This window comes from Pinus tabuliformis, chromosome 5_2 (genome assembly GCF_031772625.1).
Source record: "Pinus tabuliformis cultivar Carrire ecotype Pingquan chromosome 5_2, CPIR1, whole genome shotgun sequence".
In the NCBI taxonomy this organism is placed as follows: Eukaryota; Viridiplantae; Streptophyta; class Pinopsida; order Pinales; family Pinaceae; genus Pinus; species Pinus tabuliformis.
In genome coordinates, this window is record NC_142306.1 from 761682370 (window position 1) to 761688369 (window position 6000).

The window sequence follows — 6000 nt, forward strand, 5'->3', positions numbered from 1 at the left end:
GTGGTTAGTAAAGTGGAATTTGAATGAGGTAAAAATGTAGGCAATGTGCATAGAATAGAGATATAATTTTTTAATTTGTTATAAATGACTAATTTTTGGATACACATTGATGACAAATGTCGAATCTAAATCTCCTTCATCAATACAAAATTGTCCAAGTTCCTGCAGTCCCTTATAAGTTCCTTAGGTGAAACATCACTCGCTCATGGGGGATGTTGAAAGGGCGAGTGTTTGAGGGGCCTTGTTGGCTAATTCACTCGAAACATAGGGATGCCCTCTACGCTCTAACAATACACTTTGAAAATATGCATATGCTCAAACACTTTATATTTGAGTTTGAAAATATACACCCATGTATCTCGTGCAATCATGTATGAGTGTGATTACATATTTATATTTTTCTATGGAATTGTTTAGAAATGGCTGGATAAGATCACTATGAACAAGATCTAAGGGGGAGGACCCCCTCCTTGCATGCCCTTTCCCAAAATTTTCTTGTGGATTCTTTCTAAGAGCACATCCTGTACAAAATCAATAAGAAAATTCTATGATAGGAAAGGGTTTCACCATGCATTGTTTGCTAAGTTGTTGCATGTATTTGAAATTGAAGTGTCCAAACCTTTCATGCAAAATTCTACTTTCATCATTCTCATGCATGAGTAGTAAAGTGCAATTCAATTGAGGAAAAAAATTAAGGAAATGTGTACAAATGAAACTAATGTTTTACCTTGCCAATTGTAATTTTGGAGTTATCTTGCATGTCATATATGCTCAGCGAATATAGGGTGAATTCAACTCTGCTTTGAATGTTGGTGTTTATAATTTGATATATAGAGAGAAGATTTAGTGAAAGATTTGGAGTATGTAGGACATTCTCAAACTTCCATCTCCAAGATTGACCCTCCGTTGTCTAGTTTCCTGTATCAGAGAATCATATCCCATGAGAATAGGACCAACATATGCTTTTAAAGATGAGAGAACATATTTTTTGGCTTACATGTGATGTGAATCTCCAAAATCTATGATGAATGCATTAGGAGAAGAATGAATACCAATTAATGCATGTGAATTCCCTCTTGTTTTTGGTGTTCTTTCTCCTTGCTTCTTCTTGGCACCCTCTAAAACACAGTCACCAAGATTTTTTTGTTGAAGAGTCTGTGCCATGAGGTCAATTTTCATATTCATACATGATGAATCCAGATGGTAACCACAGTCATAATAGTTGCATTTTGATTTCCCCATCTCATTCTTCTTTTCCTTCTTTTTCTTCAAGCTAGTAGATTTATTTGGAGTTATGGGATTTCCTCCCTTTCTTGGATTTGGTTCATTAGCTTTCTTTTTCATTTAGATTTTTGATTGGATTTCATGTTGGCCTTGGCCCTATCATGCATAACGAGTGCATGGGCTTTGAAACTTTTCAATATGCCCATGTTTATGAGCTTATCTTGCTCATGTATCAAGGACTCAATAAAAGCTTCATGTTTGGACATCCTCTAGGTTGCGCCTATTGCAATCCCGACTACTTGAAAAGTGGAGACAAATATAACATACATTGGATGCAATTTTGACAATATTGTAAGAATTAATTGGATTTCTTGCTTGGATTTGTCAATTTTTCATTCTTTCAACTCGAGTAACAAGGCTTTGAACCTTGTGAAGAAATAATTAAAAATTTCGAAACTAATTTGATCTAATGAGATAAGCTCATTTTCAAGGATGTGAACCCACATATCATCTTGCTTCCCAAAGAGTTTCTCCAAAGTGGTACAAACTTGATTTGGAGTGGTGCATGCTTCAACATGAAACAACAATTATGGAGAAATTAATAGGCATAGGAGATTAAAGGCATTGTCCATGTGGTTGAAATATTTATATGTTTCAATTGTGGATTTTGATTCAATATTTGTTTTCATGGTTCTATGATACAAGCCTTTACTTTTGAGTTGAAGTAGAATCTTTGGCTTACATTCGAAATAGTTATATGACACAAGAATTGTGAAATGTGGAAACTCCATTTTTTTCGATATCTCCAATCTTCCATTCCTGCAAATAGATTGTTTATTCCCCTTCTTGTTAGCACCCGTTGGCTCTGATACCATGTGAAGTTGTAGCTGAACCTACACAAATTGGATCTAGCTAGAAAACCATGGGCAAAAATGACAAAGAAAGAAGAAAGGAAATTGATAAAGAAAATAATTTATGAATTCTATTCATGCATTAAAAATAGAATTATGAGATAATGCAATTCAATGAAATATATTTTACATGGTTGAACTAATATAATAGTGAGTCTAACAGTGAATCTAAATTAGTGTGAAGATGACCCCAACTAACTAGCCATCTAATCATTAGATAATTATCTCATATAAATAGAAATTAATAAAGGTGTCATCTATGGAGGTAGAGGAATTGCCAAAAGTCACTGGAGTCGGGGGAGAAGAAATTCAAGTTTTTTTGTACCAGCACTATTTGAATCATGATTTTGATGGATGAAATGGATTGAGTGCCATCAAAAATTTCTAGAGCACCTAAATTTATGAAATTTGACAGCTTTTACTTGGATTTACAAAAATCCTTACCCATTTTTTTCGAAGTATGACTAGAATTTCTATAACTTTCAGAACAAAAAACAATATCATTAGATTAAGACATCAATAAAACTCATACGTGGAATAACTAGATTATCATACATGATTCTATTATTAATCTCAATAAAGTAAAATTAAATATATGCTAATTCCTAAAAGCTGACCAACGTTACGGTAACATTGAGCTTTTTCTTTAGATTCTTATCATACATTTTGTGTAAAGTTTTTTCCAAAACCCAATATATAATCTTTGAAAAAAGGCGCACACATTGGAGTTCATTTGCTGGACATTTTTGTAAAGATTTGAGTAGAGTTAATTAGACGTCTCTAAATTATCTTCAATAAATTTCAATAACAAAGTAAAATACTTTTAATAACTTTACTTAAAAACGATATTTAATTTAAATAAAAATCATTAATTTTTTAAAATCATTTCATTTTATATATTCGCAGAAACGTATTACAAATTTTAGCGATATTATATATTTATTTGAGAAAGAGGGTCATCCACAGAGACATCAAGTCGAGCAACGCACTGCTGGATTCAGATCTCAACGCTCGGAAATAATCTACTTATTGTCCTATGAAATCACACTTATCGAGAATAACTGGAATATGGACTTTGCATATTTTCTTTCATCAAATTCTTTATTTCATTTTATTTTATCATTGTTCAATACCTCTTTTTATTAGTGATTATTGTTTTTATTGTTTGATCCAATAATCCAGGGAATTTGTTCGACTTCCTGTTTGGACTTGTTTGCATTTTAATTATTTTAATACAAATATTAGAATCTATTTTAACTAAATGGATTTTGCTTCACCTCCTCTTTGGGCTGATTTACATTTTAATTATTTTTAAAATAAATATATCTATAAAACCTAAAAAATTTAAAAACTGCACTAAACATATGCTTCATCACTAGAAAAGTTCTTAAAAAATCATAATTCAGGAATAAAATAATAAAAAGAAGTTGGATAATGGGTGGACGTAAGTTTAAGATTGCTTCTCATAACTTATGACAATGTAAATTGGGAAAAATAACAATATGTTAAATTGGAAGGATGATTAGAGGTACTTAGGCAATGAATTTGAAGATTGTTTGAAAAGATGAAATGTAGGAAAATGAGTTGACTTTTGAAATATATATAATTTTTATGTAGAAAAATTGTCTCTAGCTATGTGCATTTTAAATTTTTCTAACATTGGTATGTTTTTATTCATGCAAAATATAATGCATATGTTTTTGTTAGTGCTATCTTTGATTATCTAAATGATGGAATATTTCTACAAAAACCTATGGAGTTGTAGAGAATAGATTGTTCATGTGGACAACTATTTTTCCAAAATTTATAATCTTAATTATGTGTGTGTGTGTGTGTATGTAATTATTAAATAGATGATATCCTTGAAATTATTAGACCTTTCCATTAGTGCAACCTAAAAGGGTCTTACCCTTATTAAACAATCTTTTTTCTATTAGAGTATAGGTCTTAATGCCATCTAGTGCACCATATAATTTTTTTCCAAATGGTCAGGGCCCAAAAAAATTATAGCCAAAATAAACAAGGCGTGTATTTTAAGATTTTGATATATGCCAGGAGAAAAGTATATTAAAAATAGTAAAAGATATTAATTTTCTTTTTAATTATATATTAAGAATCTATACAATGGACTTTATATGTATATGTAGTTTTATGGGAAACTAAATTGTCTAGCTTATAGAAAAATAACATCAAAGATAGAGATACATATGTGTTTTCTCAAAATTTGATGTTTTCATGCATTTGCAACTCAAACCATCGAGTTCGTGATCTCGAACCTATATCTAAAGCCACCAAGTCACTATGCACTTAAGACTTTTTCTAGGAAAAATTTAACATCAAGAAAAGTGCGTGCATCCCTAACACATGAACATTTTTAGTACCAATAACGTGTGTGCATTCCTAGTGCCAAAATTGTATGTGTATTTCCAGTGGTAGGAACACACACATGTGTCTTGTGGATAATGACTTTAACACAAAGGAAATGCTTGAGGAGGGTTTAGGGGAGGACTGTGTGAAGGGTGAGAGAGGGGCCAAGGGAGATAAAGAGAGAATGAAAGATAAAGATAGATATAAAGGGGGTGTGGGGAAGACAAATTTGGTGGGAAATGTTTGAGGTGGATTTAGAGGGAGTGGGGAGGGTGAGAGGGGGAGGGAGAAGGGGAGCGACAGAGAGAGAGAGAAGGAGGATGGTGGGGAAGAATGAGATGATCAGTGAGGGGAGAGAGTGAGCTATAGTTGAAAAGTGAGAGAGATATGAAAAAAGCCCGGGGAATGGAGAGGGTGGGAGATATTTGTGCTTGACATGGAGAGAGAGAGAGAGAGAGAGAGAGAGAGAGAGAGAGATGATGATGATGATGCTGGGAAAAAGAGAGTGAGAAAGGGAGATAGAGTGAGGGAGAAAGTGCGATTAAAGGAGAAATGGAGAAGGATAAATGAAGGGAGATGGAGACAAAGTTAAATCATAGATAGGAAGATTTGGAGTGGAGTTGTTGTGAAGCATAGATTGAATGAGGGATGGAGGGATAGAGAAATAAAGAAAAGGGGGGGAAGGGAGACAAAGGGTTTGGGCAGGGTGGGGGGACGTGAATAGAGAGAGAGAGAGGAATATGGAGTGAGAGATAGATGGATAGAGAGACATGGAAGAAAGAGAGACAGGTGGGGGGATAAGGAGAGAATTGGGGAGATAGAAATAGATCTAGAGAGAGAGAGAGAAGATAGGGAGGGATAGAGATAGAGCTAGACAAGGAAGATAGAGGAAGGAGGATATATATATATATATATATATATATATATATATATATATATATATATAGCGAGAGAGAGAGAGAGAGAGAGAGAGAGAGAGAGAGAGAGAGAGAGAGGGAGGGAGGGGGAGATAGAGAAGGATAAAGTGAGAGAGATAGACATATAGTTGGAGGAAAACACAAAGAAAGAATTGGAGAGGGGTTTTTTTGAAGCACGGATTGAGTGAGGGAGGGAGGAATAGAGAAATAGAGGAAGGGGGAGGGAGGGGGAGAGAGACAGGTAAGGGATGGAGAGTGAGAGAGAGAGATAAATAGATATGGAAAGATAAGGAGGGAAGAGAAGGAGAGAGAGGGGAGATAGAGGAAAAGGGAGGGAGTAAGAGAGACAAAAAAAGAGAGAGAGAGTGTTTGTGAGTGATGAGGGAGGGATAGATTGAGAGAAAGAGTAGGAGCACTAGGGAGGGAAGAGAGAGAGAAGGAAAGGATGAAGAGAGAAAGAGGGAGAGAAGGGGGTCTTGAGGGAGGGAGGGAGAGAGAGGGGGAGAGAAGGGGTTGAGTGTGGAAAGATCGAGATTCATAGGATGAGTGGAAGAGAAGAGGAGAGACATAGAATTAACTAT